At 41.6% G+C, this 24,810-nt stretch overlaps 1 protein-coding gene across 3 annotated transcripts in view; it reads right to left on the reverse strand.

Annotated features, from left to right (window-relative positions):
* Positions 1-24,810, reverse strand: part of TOPAZ1 (testis and ovary specific TOPAZ 1) — a 1,878,688-nt gene that overhangs the window by 1,556,366 nt on the left and 297,512 nt on the right. The gene's annotated exons all lie outside the window — the stretch shown is intronic.

The following is a 24,810-nucleotide window of genomic DNA, read 5'->3' on the forward strand; positions in this document are numbered from 1 at the left end:
GTCCCAAACGTTGTATATAGGCCCCGGGGGATGGGTTCCCCGGGGCAAATAGAAATTAGTGATAGGTGCTAATTATTTTTGTTTGCCGGGCAAATTAGGAGTCGCGCACCCAGCGCAGCTCCCTGGTGTGCACGCGCTGGGTGCGCGACTCATACGCGTTGGGTGCGCGACTCCCAAAAAAAATAGAAAAAATATATTTAAAAAAATAATAAAAACAATATTAGAGTTTCATTATTTTTAAAAACATTTTTTCAATTTATTTTAAAAATATGTAATGTAATTTAAAAAATAAAATATGTAAAAATAAATAGTTTAAAAAATGTAGAAAAACAGTATCAAAAAACTAAATATAACAATTAATATATTTAAAAATTATCATTTAAAAAACCTTTGAAATTCACTGAAAAAAACCATAGGTTTCAGATATGTTATAGTTAGGAAATAGCATTTAAAAAACCTTTGAAATTCACTGAAAAAACCATAGGTTTTAGGGAAAGTTATAGTTAGTTGGACATTTCACTCGTACAAAACCAGTGAAATTCCCCCGTTATAGTTAGTTCAGCTAACTATAACGCGCGCCCCCACAATGCACTACTGATGACGTCACATTTTACATCACTCATGACATGGTCAGTGAGATCACTGATAACATCACTGATATCATCCATGTGATAAATTGATGCATCTTCTCACACCCTAATATAAACTTTGATACACCCACTCTAAATTACAGACGGCCATTCTCAACACCAATGACACTCCAACACCAATAACTACATACCCACTCACTGATTCTTAGGTACACACACACATCCACTCACTCACCCATACAATCACTCATATTTCCGGTCACTCAGTACAGGACTATCATATGCACTCATACATCTATATAGACACACACACCGCCACTCATCCATAGAGGTACTCACACACCTACTCAGTCATGCAAATAATTAATCACACTCCCATTTACTCACCTATACAGTTATACACACACCAGATCACTTACTCATACAAATACTAGCACATTCTTACACTCCTATACAATCACTGATACAAGCACACACTCATACATACAGCTACTCTCATAATCACACACTTACTTATAGCCATTTATATACTCCAACACACACATCTACTGCCTTTCACATATGTAGTTTCTCACACATGTATTACTGAGATATACATTCACTCACTAACACACCCATATACACACTCACCCACCCATACCGTCCATCGCAGATGCACTCTTGAAACCAAACACCCAGTGAATCACCCACTCACACATCTATGCACAGTCACACACACCCCACCCACACAAATACTTAGGCACCGATACAGATAGTCAGACAACCAATCAATAACTCATGTAGACACTCATGTAGCTATTCACAAACCCATGCAGCCGCTTACACACCAACAGACGGATACAGACATTCACACAGTTTAGTCAGTAACCCATGCACTCAGTAAGATACGTTTAATCACTCACTTATAGAGTCAGTCACGCACCTACTAAATCAACCATTCAGACACTTATACACCCACTCATTCTTCAATACGCCTTTCCCTATATATATTAAACATATTTCAACTTAACAGAAACACACACTCACTGGATGAGGTCATGAGTGATGTCATTTGAGATGTCATGAGTGATGTCATCAGTGATGTCACTGACCATGTCATGAGTGATGTAATATGCAACATCATCAGCAGTGTATTGCGGGGGCGCGAGTTATAGTTAGCTGAACTAACTATAACGGGGAAATTTCACTGGGTTTGTACGAGTGAAATGTCCAACTAACTATAACTTTCCCTAAAACCTATGTCTTTTTCAGTATATATATATCTCAACAGCAAGCAGTCGCTCCTTCTCGTCCCGGGTGCTCACTCCTGCAGTGGTGAGCCACTCTCCAAACAAAAACAAAGCAAACCCTTCTGATGCCAATTGGAAAGCACTCACAAGTAAATTTTAAAGCAAAGTGCTTTATTGTGCAGACCTCCCTGCACTGACAGACGCGTTTCACCATGCTGCTTTTTCAATGTCAGTTTCTGGGTGCAAACACAACAGTATTTAAAATAACAATACATCACATGTCATTCATGGAAATCAAAGATGACAAAATTCATGGCGGACATCTTTGAACGTGCAAAAAGTGATATCACCAAAGTGCAAGAATACATTTTACAAAAATAACATTAAAATCCAGATATTCAGGGAGAATAAAAAATCATTGTATATACACTTGTGGACAATATTAAGGTCCATTGTTTTAGATAACATTAATTAATTCCGAACAGTTGCCAACAGTAGAAGTGTTACTAATTTATATTAGCCTGTGTATACAGTCATTTCGACAATGTTATCTCCCTTGTATCAGTTATTCAGCCCTGGATGGGCAACTACGTGAGTTGAGAGGAAGTATGGTACCTATGACTATAGTTTTTCATTTTCAATAATCTCACCATAAATGGTCTACATAGTCATAGCCAAAATGGCCCTTTATTCTAATTGTACCCACATCTCCTCCTCATTTTTAAGCCCTATGGGAGCTTTAGTTTGTAGATCGATAAAATATTTCAATTCCATAATCCGGAGTTTCCTAACTATCTCCTTCTCTTTTGTTTTTCTATATCTGATCTAAACAGTAGAATTTTAGGGAGGTCATGGTTGCTCTGCTAAAATTTCTCAAAATGGCGAGCAACCGGATATGTTGCATCCTTGTTTGTAATAGCACGCATGAGCTCAAGAATGCGCTACTTTGTAGGGTGTATAGTGCTCCCTATGTAACATTTGGAACAAGGGCATGTCAAGCAGTACACTGTATATTCAGAGTTGCAAATAAGGAGGTGCTTAATTTCTCTGGTAGGCCTAGGATCCCCTGGTCTACCCTTATAGTTGGTAACTTTACCACTGTTTGCAGGCCTTACAACGCATGCAAAGATAGAAACCTGCTATGCTCATTTTGCTTTTTACCTTGGGGGCTGAATCATAGTGACTGTGAATTAAATGGTCACTTAGGGATTGACAACGTTTGTATGTTATGAGTAGGCGGATGGGAAGTCTATTTTTTAGAATGTTATCCGTTTGGAGGATGTGCCTGTTCTTTTTAAAGAACTGCACAATGCTGCCTGATTTCTCATTATAACTGGTTATCATTCTGGTGGGGCCGTCCTGTGCGATTTTGCCGGGTCCTTTAGCTATTAGCAGGTCAGTTCTATTGATCTTCTCTACTCCGATTTCTGCCTGGTGTAGGTCAGCATTGTTGTAACCTCTCTTCTTAAATCTTACTAATGCTTGTTCCTTGGCCTGCTCAAAGTCTTGTTTGGTGGAGCAATTACGTTTAAGACGCAAGAGCTTCCCAAATGGAATGTTCTTTACAAGGCTTTTTGGATGGTGGCTCCCCGCATGCAGGACGCCATTGCCTGCTGTAGGCTTCCTGTAAAGTGGTATCAATAAGGTATCCCTCTCCATGTATGCTTCCAGATCCAAGTAATTCACTGAGGTGTCACTAATATGACCTGTGAACCTCCGGTTTAATTCATTGTTGTTTAGCAAGGCAATATACTCCTCAGCCCGGGAGCGCAACCAAACAAAGAGATCATCTATATATCTTGCCCAAAATGTTATTTTGTCCACCCACTGTTCATGCGGTCCCCCCCAGGCCACGCGCTTCTCCCACCAGCCCACAAAAAGATTTGCGTAGCTGGGGGGTGAAGCACGTGCCCATCGCGGTCCCGTGTTGTGGCTTGTATAATTGACGTGCAAATATGAAAACATTATTGCTCAAGCAGAAGATGATCATTTGTTGGAGCATTAGGTTATGTTTCTGGAACTTCAATGATCTTTTGTTCCGGAACCATTTTACAGCTGTAATTCCATCATGATGTTTAATACATGTATATAGACTGGTTATTTCTAGGGCAATGAGAAGCATATCTGGTTCCCAAGCAATTTCCTATCTCAATCTCAGGAAATCCTGAGTGTCCTGTATGTACGAGGCTAAGTCTCTGACCAATGGTGCTAGAAAAAAGGTCAACATACGTTGATGTATTCTCTAGGAGACTATTGATTGAGGCCACAAATGGTCTGCCCGGAGGGTTGGTCAAGACTTTGTGTATTTTAGGAAGGTGGTAAAAGGTTGGAGGGACAGGCGAGTCACAGTAGAGGAACAGATACTCGTCTTGGTCCAACATTCTTTCGTCCCTTCAGCCTTGCAGTAGTTGGAAATAGGTGTTAATGCATTCCAGATTATCTGCTCTCTTAATAGGCACATAAGATTCCCGGTCATCCAGCTGTCTCATTGCTTCCTTGTAATAGTGTTGTTTATTGAAGATAACAATGTTTCCTCCTTTGTCGGAGGGTTTTATCTCTAAAGTGGGATCTTCCTTGAGTGATTTAATTGCCTCCCATTGTTTTCGGCGGATGTTATAATGGTGATTATTAGATTTCATAAGCTTTGCCAAATTTTTTGAGTCAGTAATGACCGCCTCATTGAAGACGTCGATGACGTCAAAGGAAACCTAAGGGATCACTTGTGATTTACTTTAAGTTGCTGTATCCACTGGATTGTTTGATGCCTTCCGCTTCCAGGCAGGTATCTACATTTATATCTTCCTTGTTTGTATTTATTGCAGAGTCCAAGGTTTGTAGGGCCATTAAGGTTTTCAAGATCATGGCCACTCAATAAATCAGAATCGCTTACATTATGGCTCAATTCGTCCAACGATTTTTTTCTTTTTGGGATGAAGTATAAAGATCTTTTGTAATTTGAGCTTTCTGATATATTTAAAAAGGTCAATCCGAGTCTCTACATAGTCATATCCCGATGTCAGGCAGAACGTAAGACCAAGTTGTAGAACTTAGATTTTGTCTTCGGTATGTGTTTTGTCAGAGGGGTTGATGATTGTCATTTAATCTCTGGATCTACCATTGCCCCTCCTCTGCTGATGACGTCACATATTACATCACTCATGACATGGTCAGTGACATCACTGATGACATCTCAAATGACATCACTGATGACGTCATCCAGTGAGTCTGTGTTTCTGTAAAGTTTTAATATGTTTAATATATATATTGAAAGGCCTGTTGAAGAATGAGTGGGTGTACAAGTGTGTGAATGGATGATTTTCTAGGTGCGTAACTGACTCGATACGTGAGTCATTAAATGTATCTTACTGCAAACTAGTGACTAAACTGTGTGAATGTCTGTATGTGTCTGTGTGTTGGTGTATAAGTGGCTGCATGGTTTTGTGAATACCTATATGAATGTGTATATATGGGTTATTGATTGGTTGTCTCAGTATCTGTATGGGTGCCTGAGTGTTTGTGTGGGTAGGGTGTGTGTGACTGTGCATAGATGTGTGAGTGGGTGATTCTATGGTGCATGGTTTTAAGAGAGCAACTGTGATGGACTGTATGGTTGGGTGAGTGTATGTATGAGTGTATTAGTGATTGAATGTATATCTCAGTTTTACATGTGTCAGTAACTACATATGTGAAATGCAGTGTATATGTGTGTAAGAGTATATAACTATCTATATGTGAGTGTGTGATTGAGGGAGTGCCTGTACAGATGAGTGTGTGCTTGTATTAATAATTGTATAAGAGTGTCAGAATTTGTTACTATTTTTATGAGTAAGTGAATGAGTGTGTTTAACTGTATAGGTGAGTAAATTGGACTGTGATTAATTATTTGCATGACTGACTAGGTGCATCAGTACCTCAATGGATAATTGGCAGTGTGTGAGTGTCTATATAGGTGTATAAATGCATAGGATAGTCCTGTACGGAGTGACTGTAAGTATGAGTGACTGTACAGGTGAGCGAGTGGAGATGTATGTAGACCTAAGAGTCAATGAGTGGGTATGTAGTTATTGGTATTGGAGTATCTATGGTTTTCAAAATGGCCGTCTCAAATTTTGAGTCGGTGTATCAAAGGATATATTAGGGTGTGAGAAGATGCATTAATATTTCACATGGATGACATCATCAGTGATGTCATCAGTGATGTCATTTGAGATGTCATCAGTGATGTCACTGACCATGTCATGAGTGATGTAATATGTGACGTCATCAGCAGTGCATTGCGGGGGCGCGAGTTATAGTTAGCTGAACTAACTAGAACGTGGGAATTTCTAGGGTTTTGTACGAGGGAAATGTCCAGCTAACTATAATGCCCCTGAAACCTATGGTTTTTGTAGTGAATTTCAAAGGTTTTTTAAATGCCAATTCCTAACTTTAACGTGCATGAAACCTATGGTTTTTTCAGTGAATTTCAAAGGTTTTTTAAATGCTAATTCCTATCTATAACTTCTATGAAGATATCATGTTTAATAATTTTGATTGGATTTCTATATTTTTCAAATTCATTGTGTCAATATCATTAATTATCTTTTTTTTAAAATACTTTATCACCATTTTTTAAACTTATTTTTTCAATTAATTATTTGAAAAATTAAAAAAATTTATTTGAACTTAATGGGTTTTACAAACATTTTTTTATATTTTTCAAAATATTTTTTTAACTATATGTTCAAAACTGTATTTTATATATTTTTTTCAATGTTTTTGGATCCGCGCACCCTATGCGCACCGTTCGAGCCCTACGTGATAGCATCCGCGCATGGTAAGAGTTGGGTACGTGTTTAGTGCGCGATCGCAATGCGACAGGTACGCGACTCCCAGCCTATACGCGACACGTTCGATGTACGTAACGCGACGTTTACGTGCTTCTGCGATGCGTCATCTGCGTCTATGACGCGGTGGGTGCGCGGATCCCGCAAAATATTTAACATTTAAAAAAATATATATATATGTATTTCATGTGAATATTAATTTAAGACAAACTCTAAACTAGTCTTAAAACGAATATATTTTTACATCTAATCCTAGATTTTTTAATTGAATTTCGCGGGTGCGCGCTGGGTGCGTGCTGTGTAAGCGCAGGGTGCGCCGATCCCATGTGACTTGCAAAAAAGAGATTTGATTGGTTCATTACACTTCCTCTTCTAACTATTGAAACACCCCACCCATTTCAATCCTTCTTCTTTGACCTTCTTTAGAGCTTCATCTCTTTGAAGAGAAGAAGATTTTTTAGACTAAGTTTACACTTAGCTCTAACTTTTTTCAACCAAAAATGGCTTCAGGGCAGCAGGCATCACCTGCATCACCTCATACTTCTGAGGATGAATTTTTGCCGGAGGCACCACCCAAACAACGTTTTTCTTCAGTGGTGTGGACATTTTTTACTTTTTCCGAGGGGCAGAATAAGACCAATGCCACCTTGGTCACGTGCAAGATTTGCAAAAGAGTCCTATCAAGAGGGGATCCTAACAAGAAATACTCTTGCGGCACAGGAAGTATGATGAAGCACATGAGGACCCTTCATCCGAACAATCTTGCACGAGAAGAGTGCTGACGGATGAGAAACACTCATGCTCCTGCGCCATCCACCTCATCGCAGCCAAGCACATCAAGAGTGCATCCATCAGCCCAAACCTTGGACATCCGTCCTCAATTTCAATTTGTAAAAGTGCTCTGCACTAACTGCAATAAGACTTTGTGCTATGGTGAGCAGTCGATCGATCTGATCTGCCGCCGGCAAGAAAGTAACATTTGCTAGGTTTTTTTTTGTTTTGTTTTTTTGTTCCCTGAAGTTCATTGTTTGGTTTCTCCTGGTTTTTTTTTTTTGTTGCAGAAAAACCAAAAAAAATGTAAAAATTGTTCAGAAAACCCCCAAAAAATTATAAAAGAAGAAAAAAAAAAGTTCTTGTAAGAACTAACTTTCCTGGTTTAAAAAAAAGAGCTAAATTTCTTTGTTAGTTTAGATGAATGTATGTGTAGTATGTAATTGACTGAATGAATGCATTAGTAGCGTATGGTGAATGTTTAAGTGCAGAACTATGAGGAAGTGCTGCACATCACACAGTAACCTCTTTAACTGCAGTGTGCTGTAGTACTTCCGAAGCACAGGGATGCAACATATGTACATAAATATGTTGCAAATCTATGCTTCTCTCTGCACGGCTGCTTAAACTACAGCCATGTGGTGACGCAGGCACCCTTGCAACATAGTGCAAGGATATCTGTGTCATGTGCGGTTTGTTTTTCTGCAGGAATACACACCATCCTGCACAAAAACAATGAGAAAATGCATTTTTCTTCTTCAATGTATGCTGAACATTTCAGAATGCATTGAAGATATAAAAATGTGGAGAACTTAAAACAATTCTCCTTTTTGTGCTTTCCTACACCAATTTTAGAATGGTGCAGCATTCACACACATCGAGATTTCATGATTTCTGATAAATCTAGACATGTGTCTTGTTCTATGAGTATTAAGTGCAATCATGCACAACAACACTTATAGAACACCCTTTCAACAGAAAGTGGTGTGCATGATGAGGTTATATTTACGTGGGGTATAAGAGTGCCTTTTCCTCTCTTTGTAAATATAAAAGAGTATCTTGCACATTAACTATGTTACAAAAAGTGACATATTTCCGTTTTTAAATTTCCTTGCGAATGATAAGGTAAGCACAGAGTTTTGTCTGCAAAGATGTTCAAAGAAGAATGATTGAAATGATTGCGGTACTTCAACAGCTAAAAAGGTGCAATATTATGAACCACTCAAATCTCTTTTTTTGCAGGTCACATGATATCGGATTATGGTCAGATTTCAAAACTACATAAACAAAGTGTTTTTAGAAACGTGTTTCAACTTTGTAGCTTCTTGCAGGCCTCTTCATTCTGCATATTGAGACTTAGTTAAACTTACCTTCACAGTAATAGGAATAAAAAATGGTATACATTTTTTTCTGTTTTTCATTCAAATATAAACTCATATAAATTGCTTATTTTAAAATTTGGATCTGTGAAAGAAAAGGAAAAAAAATTATAACATGTAATAATACATTTTATACAACAGCATAATTTCCACAAAGTATTTTTTTTGCCTTTTTTGCTGCTCTTAGAATATATTAAATTTCACTAAAAATAATGATTTCAATCGTACTCATCACTTAACAGCGGGCAAAAAACCACAATCTCAAAGATTGTTAAAAAAAAAACATGCCATTCTCAAAATACAAATCACAGAAATATAAAATGCACACAGCTAACAAATTTTTAACTTTAACTTACAAAAACTGTAAATGATGTCGCTATAAAATATTCACCAAATCTAAAGTTGAATTTTTGGAGGATGCGCCACGCCCACAACGTTTTCCTTCAGTGATGTGGAAATGTTTTACTTTTCTCGAGGGGCAAACAAAGACCAATACCACCTTTCTCATGCACAAGATTTTCAAAAGAGTTCTGTTACGAGGGGATCCTAACAAAAAATACTCATGCGGCACAGCAAGTATGATGAAACACCCAAGGACCCTTCATCCAAACAATCTTGCACGAGAAGAGTGCAAACAGATGAGAAACACTCCTGTTCTGTATCTGTAAAAAAGAATCACAAATAAATGTATATTAATAACTTTCAAAATTATACTATTCCATTACTGTACAAACACATTTTATATAAATACTGACTAAGAAACTATGTCCCTGAACCACAAGTGTGACGATGGTTAAAACACTACATGCATAGTGCATACTACTTTGAAGCAGTTCATGCCCTAAAGCCTACCTCACTAAAACTCTACATGCTAACTGACTAAATGATTACAGTACTATAAGGAGACACACTGGGTGAGTGACATGGTGTTTGCTAGAAGAGTATGAATACTAACTAGGGAATTGAAGGTATGAAACACAACTGTGTAGGTGATTAGAGGACTGCATCCATACTGCATAGGCATTTAAAGCAGTCCATGTGCTAAGGCCTGGCTCACTGCATGACTACTTGGGTACTGACTAAATGATTAGAGTACAGCAAGGAGAGTGCTACGCTTTTCGCACAGTGAATGGATTAGTACATGATGCTGAATGGGTCACTAGAAGACTGCAAAGGGAGTGACAGGGTGTTTCCTGGAAGTGTATGGATACTGACTAGGGATCGAAGGTGTGAAAGACAATTGTGTAGGTGGTTAGAGGACTGCATGCATAGTGGACAGGAGTTTGAAGCAGTCCATATACTAAGGCTTGGGTCACTGGATGAGTACTTGGGTACTGACTGAATGATTAGAGTACTGCAAGGAGAGTGCCTGGGTGAATTTATTAGGGTTTGGCGCAGTGAATGGATTAGTACATGATGCTGAATGGGTCACTAGAGGAGTGCAACGGGAGTGACAGGGTGTTTGCTGGAAGTGAATGGATACTGACTGGGGAATTGAAGGTGTGAAAGACAAGTGTGTAGGTGGTTTGAGGACTGCATGCATAGTGGATAGGGGTTTGAAGAAGTCCATGTGCTAAGAGCTGGCTCAGTGCATGAATACTTAGGCAGTGACTGAATCCTTAGAGTACTGGAAAGAGAGTGTCTTGGTGAATTTATAAGTTTGGGTTTTGGCACAGTGAATGGATTAGTACATGCTGTTGAATGGGTCTCTAGAGGACTGCAAAGGGAGTGACAGGGTGTTTCCTGGAAGTATATGGATACTGACTAGGGAATTGAAGGTGTAAAAGACAAGTGTATAGTATGTTAGAACGCTACATAGACATTTGAAGCAATCTATTTGGTACTTAGAAACTGACTAAATAATCAGACTACTTCTAGGACAGTGCTTAGGTAAAACTTTAAAATTTTCAGTTCTGCCACAGTGAACAGAATAGTACATGGTACTGCACCTTAGTGTCAAACCCGGACTCATTTTATCAATGCATAAGCAAAGACTAGCTTCTAATGCTACTAAAACTTGACAACATGACAGGTTTTAAAAGAGTTCTCTGCTAAAAAAATACACGATGTTAACAGATGCTTCCCTCACAGTGGTTCCCAAATGCACACAAACTCGCAGTGTGATTCTAGACAACAACCACTATACCTAGGAGTTTACCAAAAATCATTCACTACTGTGGAAGTGGTAAGGGAACTGCACACAATCTTCATATTTCAGGACTGCACTTTTGTGTCAAAGCCTGACTCATTTAATCAAAGCATGAGCAAAGACTGGCTTCTAATGCTACTAAAACTTGACAACATGACCGGTTTTAAAACAGTTATCTGTCAGCAAATACACGATGTTACCAAATGCTTCTCTCCCAGTGGTTCCCAAATGCACACAGACTCACTGTGTGATTCTAGACAAACAACACTATCCCTTGCACTATACCAAAACACATTTCTTCATCTAGAAGTAGTACTACATTTTAGTATAGAAACATAACTGGTTTCACAAATTCATAAACGATGATTGGTTTCTAATTCTACCAAAATATAAAAACAGCACAGTTATCTGTCTGCAAACACATGAAAAACACAAATGCTTATCACAGAATGGTTTCTACATACGCACACACTGTCAATAAGATTGTAGAGAAAAAAAGTACTCCCTACACTTTAGCAGGAGAAATACATTAGTCTGATTAAAATCAAAATAGTCTACATACATCCCCCACAATTAAACAACTCACCTTTCAAGTTATTTTGTAGATTAAGAAGTATATCAGTCACTCACCATATTTTCTTTTACAGAATCTCTGCACTGTGCACCTCTCAGCAAAAACAAAGAATGGAAAAGTTTCCCTTTCATTTTCCACACACATACATGTAAACATCAAATCACAATCCTTCACACATAAACTCAAAAGCAAACACACATTTCTATTGGTTAAACATTTCAACTGAAAGACATTTCAACCCTTCCCCCAATCAGCCTTCTGCCTGTTACCATAGAAACAGGTCATGGAACACTGCACTAAGCACACAGGTCAGAAGTTTAGCACACAATGTTCCTACACAAGAGAGGAAGTGTGCTTCACTTATTAACATATCAGCTAATCATATATAATGTTGCTTACAATCTGTTTTTGTTAACCAATAAGAATCATACATTTAAAAAACAGATATACACCCTACCTTTCAGTGTAGAAAGTAGTCATACAACCAATGATTTCTTGTCTTTTTAAAAAAAAAAGAAAAATCCGTGGATCCGCGTACCCAACGCGATAGGGTGCGCGCATTTCGCAGTTTTAAAAAAAAAAAAAGGGGCACCAGGGGGTCCTTCTGGGACCCCCTAAGCACCTCTAGAGGGTCAGAGTATTTCCACTCTGCCCCCTTTATATGTTTTACACACTTATTCCCCTTGCTTCTTCAGCCTCGCTTCTACCGAGGCAGAAAATGGCCGCCAACAGTTCCTGGTTTCTAATGTAGAGACACTCGACAGCCAATTAGCATTCAGCGCGCGATCGGGAGGGTGCACGCTCGGTTCGGGGAGGGTGCGCGTACGGTCCGCGGATCCTCCGCGTCCATAGATATTTATGTACTTTTAACTCTAATTTTCTCAGGAACTACTAAACGGATTCACACCATTTATGCAAAGATTCACACCATTTATGCAAAAGGCACGAGTCTGAACTGGGGACTACCTCTTTGCCAAATTTGGTGTCATTCCGTTCAGCGGTTCGGGCTGTAGCTGCGACAACAGATCCTATGGGAAATTGCATGGGGAAAACGCGTTTTGGGACCCCCCTTTTTTCTCGGCCCCCGCTTGACGAATCACCACAAAACTTTCAGGGTAGGAGCGGAGCTGGGCAAAAGTTTGGAAAATTTCGCGAGGATTCGTCAACCGGCGCCAGACTTATTGGGAATAGAATGTTGCGGATTTCCTATGGAAAATAGGTCCTAACTATAACTACCTACTGGCGACCGCCAGTAGGTATGTGTGTGTGTGTGTGTGTGTGTGTGTGTGTGTGTGTGTGTGTGTGTGTGTGTGTGTGTGTGTGTGTATATATATATATATATATATATATATATATATTTTTTTTTTTTTTTTCACTTAAAAAACCATAGGTTTCACACATGTTATAGTTAGCTGGACATTTCACTCGTGAAAAACCATTGAAATTGCCCCGTTAGTTACTTAGTGCAGGCAACTATAACTCACGCGACCGCAATCCTCTGCTGATGACGTCAGATATAAACTTGCAAGATAGGAGCTGATAAAAAAAGATAAACTTTTTTGAAAATTTTGGAAAGATTCGCCGGACGACGCCAAAGTTCTAATCACATGAAAAAATGTTTTTTCCTATGGAAACGTGGTCCTAACTATAACTTTCTACTGGCGAATGCGTAGATTATACATATATATATATATAGAATCCACAGGTGGATGGGAACACCCGCTACCTCCAAAACAAAGGGCGCGTCAAAGAAGAGACCTCCCAAACGCGGTCACAATAATTCTCCAAACTTCTTGAAAAAGCAATCGACGCCGTGTGTGCAGAATTCTTTATTGCCAGCTGAAAAGCTAGACGCGTTTCGCCTGACCTGCAGGCTGGTTCACTAGCGATTTGGTAAAGTTTTGCCGTAACGTAAAGTATATGATGTCCCTTGGGAATCGGATTTTTTATTGTTAAATATAGATGCAACGACGTTATACACCAGTATCCGCCATAAAGTTGGCATTAACGCTTGCAAACATTTTCTGGGGACTCGTCCGGCAAAATTTTGGCATCATACACAGATCCTACTTAAGATGATCACCATCTGTCTTGAGAGTAATTTCTTTTTGTTCACTGGGGAACTATACCAGCAAATCTGTGGGACAGCGATGGGCACCTGCTTCGCCCCCAGCTATGCTAATCTGCATATGGGCTGGTGGGAGGAGCAGGTGGTCCAGACGCGTTGGCATGCAGAGTGGCACAACAATATAATGCACTGAAGTCGTTACATTGACGACCTTTTTATAATTTGGAAAGGTACTATGAAAAGTGCTCAGGATTTTGTTAAAGAGCTGCAAATCAATGATCTGAACCTGAAACTCACTAGTACTATTAGTGCTTCTGAAATAATTTTTTGGATCTAACTGTTTATGTGAGTGATGGCAAACTACAGACCAAACTATATCGTAAGCCCACGGATGGGAACACGTTACTACATGCTACGAGCTTCCATCCGGCAAAATTAGTCAACAGCATTCCGTATGGGGAATGCCTTAGAGCCAGGCGTAACTGTAGTAATGAGCACGATCTGAATAAAGAACTTACATGCCTAAAATCCCGTTTTCGAGCTAGAGGATATTCGCAAGCATGCCTCAACCAAGCTGTCTCTAAAATTGAAAAGACCAACAGAGAACAAATTATTTTTAATAGAGACAAAAGAACAGCCAATGGCTCGCAACAAGATACCAACCCATGTAGGTTTATCACTGTAGGAAGGTGGATATCTGACTATGGTTACCCCCAACTTTTTGCCTAGTGTCTAGCTGGTTTTTCGACTTAGTTGGCCTGAGATCCTGCCATTCAGGGTCTCAGGCTGTCTGCTCTCTCTTTAAAATGGACTCCATGTACCCTAGGTACATAACCAATTGGTAAGGATCACCTTATTGGACCCTGTACAGTGTACCCTAGGTACCCAGGGCATAGGTGTACCCTAGGCCTCCCAGGGGCTGCAGCATGTATTATGCCACCCCTGGTCTGGCCTTCCAATCAGACACAACTGGCTGATCACTCAGCTGGGGCAAGGTCGTGTAATCACCCCTTGCTTAGATATAGTATGCCTATATCTACCCTTATATATAGACACATGTGTACCTATCAGTCACTCCTATGGCAGGCCTTAACAATCCTGGAGGCAGAGTGCTTGGTAACATGTGAGATGGTGCTCTAGCATGAGCTGAGCCTGTCTGCAGCTTTCGGAACCATGTCCTTATAGCTGTTCTATGATATAGCCTACCATATACTCTTAAAGTGCCTTATAATCTTAAACGGTTATGGTAACTATGGTTTGGCTTTATCAAAACATGTCGTGTAAGGTGTCTAACACTTTGGAATAATACCCCCATACCATTTCTGGTGATGAGGATATTATTCCTCCCTTCTAGAGGGAGAGACATGTTAAAATCCTACTTTGCTGTTTAACTCTAACCAAAGCCTCAGCATCACAAAATGGATGCTGCTGCCACAGACACAAGTCTGACCTCCTGCTGCTGGGAGTGATCCCAGCCAGGGAGGCCTGGACAATAGGTTTCCTGCTTGGGGAGGTGCTAGCACCTCCCCAGACAGCCTTTAGTGTATTGGGGCAGGGTGGGCTGAAAGGAATGAGACATGCCTGGGGCACACAAGGTGTTCCTTGCATAGTCCAGTTCAAACCGGCGCTGGGGCACTCCAGCCCCAGCTCTGGCGCGAAACTGGACAAAGGGAAGTGGGTGTAACCACCCCCTCCCAGGTCCCACCCATAAGGCGTGACCTAGCAGGTATCCCAGCCCCCCAGATTAGTATAAGAGTGGGAGTTGGGCCTCAAGACTAGAGATTATCCTGAACCTGCAAAACTGAACAGAAACTCTGGACCTTCGACATTCGACGAAAGAAGAAGACTGAAGAATCTCCCTTGTAGCCAAGGAGTGGCTACCCTGTGCAAACAGGCACCATCAAGAGACTACCCTTTGCTTTGCCCACGTTCTACGAGGAACCGACTGCAGAGCCTGACCAGAGCCTTGACTTCCAGACTTCTCCGACCCTGATCCACATCTACAGCAGAGCTGAGATCCGTGGAGGCGACGAGCGACGTGGGACCGGCTACCTGGAAAAAGTGGCTAGTAACTTAAAGCGCAGCTTCTGAGGTACCCTCGAAGTTGTGCACCGGGGATTGAGAAGCCCCAACCCCAAGCACCATCTGCACCGAAGATCAGCCCCCCACACTCCACGAGTCCTGCGTGGGGCCCTTCAGCATTTTCCTGCTTGCCGCGTCTGTCCGGTTGCTTGCCCGCTGGCTAGTGGCCTTTGTGACGACGCACCCTGAAATCTTCTGCGCTGGTTTGGCTCCTCCAGACTGGCTCCCGCTTCTCTGCAAATTAGAAGCACCCCAGACCTTCCTGGTCTGCACCAGAAGCAAGTCCTTCGTTCTTCGTGGGTTCCGCTTGCCAAGGCTTGGTGAGTCCTAGTCCAACTTCGACGCCGCCGACAGCAAGAGCCTTCGTGGGACAGCTCGCCTCCTGGTCCTGGTCGTCCTAGACGCTTCCTGGTCCTCCTGGCTGCAGCGACAAGCTTCACCTTCACCTGCAATCTTCACGACATCGCCTGGTTCCTTCCTGGTTCCACGTGGTCACTGGCTAGTGACCTTGACTCTGTCCCTTCTGCTTGCAGGTTTCCTCTCTTCTTGATCCCAGCCTTGGGATCCACCGGACACTCTTCACTGACTGCCTGTCAGCATCTTTCTTCAGGCATCCATAGGAGTCGACGACGGAAACGACGCAGCTTCACCCCTATGCACCCGCAGCCTGTGGGCTAGGTAACTTGGGTACTCCGGTGCTCATCAGGATAGTGACTATCCTAGTGTCTAGTTTTCAAGTCTCAACTTCCTAGCTACTCCGGAAGTGTCCTAAATCTACCGTTTTCTAAACTGTACTATTGCTATTGACTTTTACGCATTACGCGTGAGTGTTTCCACTCTGCACACGAATCCCGTGGGCCTCCCACTTCCTAACTAACGCTAGTGTAGTGTAGCCCCAGCGATTCCCTAGGCCTAGGCCTATTCTATTTCCGTGACAGTGGTTCTTATACCACTTACTTAGTATATGGTTTGCGTGGCCCCTAGGGCCTAACTCTATTACTTACCTGTGTGACTTAATGTATGCTTAAATAAGACTGTGTTGTACTTACCTCTAATCTCATAATGAGTGCTGAGGGTTTGACTAGAATAAATACACTTTATTTTATATATATATCTGTTGTGGTGTCCTTTCATTTGGTATTCAAGGGATTATATATGGTATCACAGCTGGCTTCACATGCCATTCAGAGTTTAGCCTAAGACTGCTCTTGTCCATGCTACCACTAGGATAGCTGGTCTATAAGGTTGACTTTACAACCAATCACCATAAGGGTATTTGGACTGATATAAGGTGTACACTAGAACTAGTGACATCATACATCAGGCCAACTTCTCACAATCACCACCTACAATAAACAGCAAGATGAACTAAGAACTATTTTTAACAGGCATTGGCACATCATTCGGAGTGATCCGGTGCTTGGTAAACTTGTCCAAAGGAGACCACAATTCACCTTCAGAAAGGCTAGATCTTTGCATCAAGCACTAGTCAGCAATGTGCTATCCAGCAGCATTCAAAAGAAACCATCAGGCTCTTGGTTGAGTAGGAAGGATGGTTTTATTAAATGCCATAAATGTAAGGCTTGTGTGTATGGAAAGAATACCACCTGTTTTCCTGCAGGTTTTTCCCATAAGTCTATGCAACAGATCAAGGGCCAATACACGTGTAAGACGGACTATGCAGTCTACATATTGCAGTGCCCATGTGGCCTACAATATGTGGGCTCTACCATCTTGCCTGTACACAAGACAGTGCTACAGCATTTACGTGCCATTAAAAATGGGGATAAAACCTACCCCGTGGCACGGCATTTTGAGAAATACCATAACAAAAATGCTGAGGGTCTCCTTTACTACGTCATTGATACTATCCCGGTCAGCAGCCGGGGTGGCAACCGGGAGAAGAAATTGCGCAAGCTAGAATCTTGCTATATCATCAGACTTAATACCAAAATACCACATGGTCTTAATATGGAAGAAGACTTACATACTCACCTATAGGTTCCTCTCGCTCTTTATTAATTTGTACTTTAGGTTTTTAGGTTTTGTTTTATGTTTATTGTTTTGATTTTGTCACTTACTGGGATCATGAATAGTTATAGACAGACCGTTGTACACATATTGATGTATATTTTGGCCCACTTGGGCAGTACTCGTTTGGTGAAGCGGTTGCTCGCCGGTTCGCTATTTTGGCTTACCTGCTAAAATTATATCCAGTAGTTTTGATCACTCGATCAACCCACTATTACATCTATGTTACTCTGGTCAACCGCAATTTGGTTGATCATAATGGGTTAATGATGATATATTGATATATTGTTTATAAGCAAACTGCAAACAACCTGACGCTAATTTTAGATTAACTGAGTTAAATAAGGTTTCCATTTTTTGCATCAACTTTAATGAATTGTTGTTTTGTAAACTATGTGGCACTTGCCTGAAACTCGTTTGCGTACCACCGCAATTTGTTGAACTACGAGTCTGTTGTCTATTTCATTTGTTGTAGTTCACCATGTGACTTGATCGTACTCACTGTTTTAAATTGCCATGAAAACTTTACCAAATCGCTAGTGAACAAGCCTGCAGGTCAGGCGAAACGCGTCTAGCTTTTCAGCTGGCAATAAAGAATTCTGCACAGACACGGCGTTGATTGCTTTTTCAAGAAGTTTGGAGAATATATATATATATATATATAGATATAGCTATAGATAGATATATACACACATATATAGAAACCAAGAGTTTGCCTGTTTAAGGAGAGTCCAGCTCCCAATTACATCGCAACACACTGTGGTGACTTTTGGAGTAAATCTGGGAACGGCATGGGACCCACAAGGGTAAGAGATGAAGCACTACAAGTCCCAAGAAGCCACACGAATCTATGTGGCCACGCCCACTGAGGCAGGGATTTAAATGTAATTATCAAAAGGTAACTTTAAAAACTGCTGTGCTGTTTTACCAATATCGCTTTCAGCCTATGATGAAGTGCTGTGTGAGCACGAAACGAGTCGGTGGTTTGAGGAATCCTGTGTGAAGTACTACGAGTAGCTGTTCCGCTGCATCCTTCAGTTAATAAAAGGCAGATACTCGCCTCCTTGTGTGGACTCTCCTTAAACAGGCAAATTCTTGGTTTCGATACACACATATATACGCACAATGACCCACTTCCTTGTTTAGGGCAGAGGAGCACTCAGCTGACAATGTGAGGTCACTGCATGCCGGAATCACAGCTCAGTTGATTCACTTTCATCCACACAAGGGATGTCCAGCTCGACACCAAGACGAACAGCCTGATGACACTTATCCGCAGGTAAAGGGAAGTTAGACCACCCGGCAGGGATTTGGCAGATCACCCACCCTAGGCAACAACAGGTTAGGGAGCGCTAGTTAGGAGTACATCATACAAAGTACTTATATGCCCACATATATCCACAATCTCAGCACCATGGTGGAATTGTTAATTGTTTTCGGAATGCTAATCAAGATAATCTGTTTCATTCTAGTGATTATCGCAGCACATGTATTTTATACAAGAATCACAATGCTTCAATAAATATTGAAACGCCTTGCTGAGTATTTCTTATGGGCTTCTTTGGGTATACATAAGAGTCCAAACAAAAGGGTTCTAGATCTGTTACCACAATATCTCGGGGCGGGGGGGGTGTCAATCAGGGTTTTCGTGTTCTAAGGTTCCACATACATGTGTTATCTTGTAAGGTTAGGGGTACAGATGGTGCACTGTAGGCTAGCAAGGATAGAGGTCAACATATCCTGAGGGTGTGCACGGAATCAGTCTGGCACAATCCTGACATCTAGGGTGTCCAACACACACAGTTTTACCAGTGAGGTACAAGTCGTACGACAATTCAAAGACATGAAAATGTGAAAGGTTTAAAAAATAAAAATTGCATATCATTCAACTGGGTTAAAAAGACAGTGTAAACCAGTAGCAATAGAAGATAGTTTGGTGCAACAACAAGTTCAAACGAGTTATTCTGAAAGGAAATAAGGTGGGCTGAATTAGGTGTCCAAAACAATTGCTGTACCTAAGAGCTGGAATTATGAAGGACATCACAGTTTCAGACCACATTTTAAGAACTCTGTATCCTTCAATCTAGCACAATCCTGACATCTATGTTGTCCAACAAATGCACAGCTTTACCAGTTAAGTACAAGCCGTACGACATGGCGCCGCCAACGTTCTTCATTGGGCTATTATTTAATGGATCACCTGAGTAGTTTTCTTTTGAGTACCCAAAGATCCCTACTCGCCTCTTAACAGGAGACGTCCTTGGTGTTAGGGTTAACCTACTCACCTGAGTAGGATCTGTTCCCTATGTATTGACAGTAGGTTTTTCAACCTTGACCCTATCAAAGAATCACCCCACAGTGGTACCCTTTCTAAAATTCCACATATTTTCATGGCTAACCCAGCAGCACGTAACATTCTTGAGAACTGCAGATATGTGGTTACTCAGAAGCTGCTTCAACATGATCTCTCACTTACGGGTGGGGATATTACCTTTGTGGTTGAGGGTCATGAAGCATTTGGGCCAGAGATCTTCTATTCATGGGTTACATTCCCAGATGCAGACGACCGAACAAAGCCGTTTCGCACTTCCGCTCCAGCTGACATTCCAAGAAACCATACAGCTTACAAAGCTTTAGAAATACCATTAACATACCAAGAACACAGAAATTGGTTTGAAGGAGCCTTACCACACACTACAGAGGAAGTTAGACTTGGTCCTCTAAGTAATGAGGGAGCAACATGGCCAGTCTTTGCTCATTATGCAACACACCCAAACGTAACTAATACGACAGCAGCACTGCTACGAAGACTATATGCTGGTCTATATGGCATATATAGATATCAGACCAAGTTTCTCGTCCGAACAATGACATTAAATCCTGTTAGGGCTGCTCAAGCTGCACCACCACAATTTGCTACACCGGACATTAGTCCACAGACTATCAATGCGGTTAGGAGTAAAATTACCACCAGACGGGAGGAGATTTCATTCTGAATAACACAAAAAACAAGTCAGCTTGAAGAGGTTCTCCCCTCCCCCCATGCGGGACCCCAGGAAAACCACAGAATCCTTACCACATGCTTGCCAATGGGGATGGCTCCCTAGTGGAAGAACTGCGCCAGTTAGGAAACAGGCTTTGCTGCAGTATCTACCAGAACTCATGGCACCCCCTCATTAGATGTTTTGCTAGAGGTGCTTAAACAGATCCAAAATGAGAACAGGGAAGCCCCGGCCCTGGAGTTGTCGGTGAAATTGATGGGCAATTTTGGTGCAGTGTCCGCCATTATGTTAAGTAACATTTGGGGGGTGGGCAGCAGCGCTGGCTATACGCCAACAACTCACTAATTTGGCTCCGGGACAGCAGGAGCGCAATTATCAAAAAATATCAAAGAAGTTTACACAACAGTAAGTAGAGATAATCTTAGAACCAGACCAAGTAAACCTCAAATTAATATTAAGGATACAGTAACCAGGTCTGCAACAATAGGCGTCTGCAATGAGTATGGGGAAAATATCACTGAATACGTATTTATACACGGTGCTTAAGGACAAGGGTCGGTTACCATACCATCCAACTTAGCTCCTCTACAGAGGGGTAATTAATGTTCACAGAATAATCCGAGCACTCAATTGGTACAAATACTTCGACAGTGTCCAAACAATGTAGATGAATACAAGTCCACTTTAATCCATATACGGGTCAATGGGTAGATAATCTCAACAGATCTTGACATCAAAAATGTCGATTTCTATACAACCAACAAAAAGTTTCCAACATTAATGGAGTTGTGCATCAGTCATTGAAAAATCAGCCAATATGTGTTTCGTCAACAGGTAGGTATATCTTGACTTCATCAGGGCTGAATATTGAATAGATTAAAATAATCAAACCCAAGTAAGCAAGAATTTTAGAAAAGCATTAGCGTTCACCCACCCGAAAATTGAATGATGAATTAAAAAAAGTATATATAGGTGTACTTCCACAATGCATCAAGATTGGATAGAAGATAACATTCTACACCAAGTGCATCTATATAACAGGGTAAAATAAAAAAAAGAGAAAAGATAGAGAAAAATGAGAACACAAGAGACGAAAACAAACCATATCCCAACATGTGATAACATTCACACCCACGGTGCCAGATTACGCAATAGGAAAATTAAATATAATCACAAATACCTGAACTGAATAGCAAATCGCTACAAGTCAGAGTGTTTATCAAATAGACGGCTAAGCAGCGTCGGCAAACCAGAATAAAACAATTAAGCGTATAGCCAGAGTAAGAAAGAGGAGGAAAAAAATATAATATGTCAAACTCCAAACCGAATCAAAAGTAGACCAGGCTTATATCAAGTTGAGAATATAAACCACAATGGTTTGAATAAAATTGGTGGTGTCTATCACTATAATCTCCCCGCATGTCTTGTCACTCATAAAATGCCAGTGCAACAATACAGAATATAATAGAACCCTGTAAAATTCCTAATCTATAATGAGCCGAGACCTTCCATAAAAGATACAAATTAAAACTAACCCATATGTATAACGGGTGTCAGTATATGGATCAATGCCCCTAGTGCAGTAATCACTTGTCCTGTAACATGGAAGCTGTAACTGTCACTCCTAAACATGCCCCAAAATGTGTGATAAACATTGGTATAACAGTCATATTATCTCATATATAAGCACCTAAGCGTAACCGAGTGCTACTAAAACCACTTTATAAGTAAGCAACCATCTTCATCATTACATAAAGCAAAATATAACACCTTACATTTGCATACTATTACCAGGAAATAATAGCTATCATAATCTTTATGTAATGCAAATGTAAAATATTAATATTAGCGTGCTTTCACCTGGAAATGATAACCATAATAGACCTTCCCATAATCCCAGCTCAGCCCGACATCGTAACCTACCTGCATCTTTTATACTCTATGCGGTGTAGCTGTGACAAAAACACCCACATATCAATTAAAAGTAGATAGATTCCAGAATCCTAACAATCGATCAATCAGGGTTTGTAAAGCGAGCTACTCACCCATGAGGGTCGCAAGGCACTGAGAGGGGCGGGGGGCGCAGCAGATCGGTGCAGCCGAAGAGCCAGGTCGAGAGTCTTCCTGAAGGTGCTCAGGCAGGGGGCGTGCCCGATGTCTGCCGGGAGTTCGTTCCATGTTTTGGCCACGATGTGGGAGAAAGATCTTCCACCTGCTCTGACTGTGGATGCGCGGGTTTTCGGCCAGTGCAAGGTTGGAAGATCGGAGGTTCCTTTTGGGTACGTGGAAGTCGATTCAGTCATTGAGGTATTCAGGTCCGATATTGTGCGGGCATGGGTTAGGATTTTGAAGGTGATTCTTTTCTCCACACGGAGCCAGTGGAGCCTACGTGGTGTGGGTTGATGTGTTCGTGCCATGGGTTGTCAAGAAAGAGTCTGGCGGCGGTGTTCTGCACAGCTGCAAAGCAGAATCGATAAGGGAGAGTACCCCCACTATTACACGTGGAACCGGCGTGAACCACAGTCACCCTATTGAAATCAGTATTTATACATAGTTGGTCCCGATCACGTGGGCTAAAAGGTCCTAATGTAACGGCCATCTTAAACGAATATGCTACTTACCAGTATGCATCTGTTCTTGGCATGTAGGGCTGCTGACATTCATATCTGTGCATAGATCGCCGCCTAGTGTTGGGTCCGGATGATTGCACATTGTTGTCCTGGAAGAGTCTTTGAAGTATCAAGAGATAGGTGGCTCCTCCCCTGGACTACAGTGCGCATGGGCATCCTCTCCATCCTCAGATTGTTTTTCGCCATTGTGGCAGTGATGGAGTAGATACAGTAAGTGATGACCATGCTATATGTATGTATGTATGTATTTAATACTTGTTAAGCGTGGCTGTCACCCAAAGGGTATCCTGGCGCTGAGATCCTATCGAGCCATCACAGATGTTATCTTGCGCTTGGAAACAGGAAGGTCTTAAGCTCCTTTTTAAAGGAAGGCAGATGTTGACTACTCCTCAGTATCAAGGGTAGAGAATTCCACAATGTGGCGGCCGTATAGCTAAAAGCACGGCCACCCATCCTTACTCTAGTGATCCTAGGAATCCTCACAAAAAACGCCGACGACGATCTCAATGGTCGAGCCGTTTGATACCATGAGAAGAGATGCTGAAGAGGGATAGGCCCCAATCCATGCAGCGCTCTAAATACCAGGCAAAGTGCCTTAAAAGCAATCCTCTGCTGCACTGGCAGCCAATGCAGATCGGCCAAGGCTGCTGAAGAGGAAGCAGAGCGTGGTCGCGACAAAGCCAGTTTCGCAGCCATGTTCTGAATCCTCTGTAGTTTAAGGATCAGAATTTTTGGAGCTCCTAACAGTAGTGCGTTGCAGTAGTCTAACCTACTGAGAATGGTACTACGCACTACCTCTGCTCTTGCACCTGGTGGAAGCAATGGCAAAATGTTACGCAAAGCCCGAAGCAGGCCCATACAGGTCGCTGTGATCTTATTTACTGAAGCATCCAGCTGCAGGCCAGGTTCGAACAGCACTCCCAGGTTGCGAGCCGATTTAGCGGCTTCCACGGAGCCTGGGATAGAATTTGGCCAAAAGTCATCCGGTAGAACACAAGGAGAGCGATCAGAGGAGCAGTAAAGAACTTCCGTTTTTGATCCATTAAACTGAAGGGCATTAGCTCGCAGCCACTCAGCAGTGGCCGACATGCAACGATGGAAAGTGTCTTTCGAGACAGTCTCACTACCCTCAAATGAGAAAATCAGCTGAGTGTCATCGGCATAATTGATGACTGATATGCCGAATGACTTGATTAATTTTATCAGGGGTTGGAGATATAGATTGAACAGGATCGGACTAACCGCCGACCCTTGAGGGACACCCTGGTTTACCTGACGCGTAGCTGAGCGAAATGGAGGTAACGCCACTGCTTGCTGTCTGTTGCTTAGCCATTGTAAAGCCAGATCGGTCACTCCCACGTTTCGGAGACGATTCAAGAGAACCTCGTGGTCAACGGTGTCGAACGCGGCCGACATGTCGAGCAGCACCAGAAAAGCTGACTTGCCCCTGTCGACACGCGTACGCAAATCGTCTAATAC

Source organism: Triturus cristatus, chromosome 10 (genome assembly GCF_964204655.1).
Source record: "Triturus cristatus chromosome 10, aTriCri1.1, whole genome shotgun sequence".
NCBI classification, from domain to species: Eukaryota; Metazoa; Chordata; class Amphibia; order Caudata; family Salamandridae; genus Triturus; species Triturus cristatus.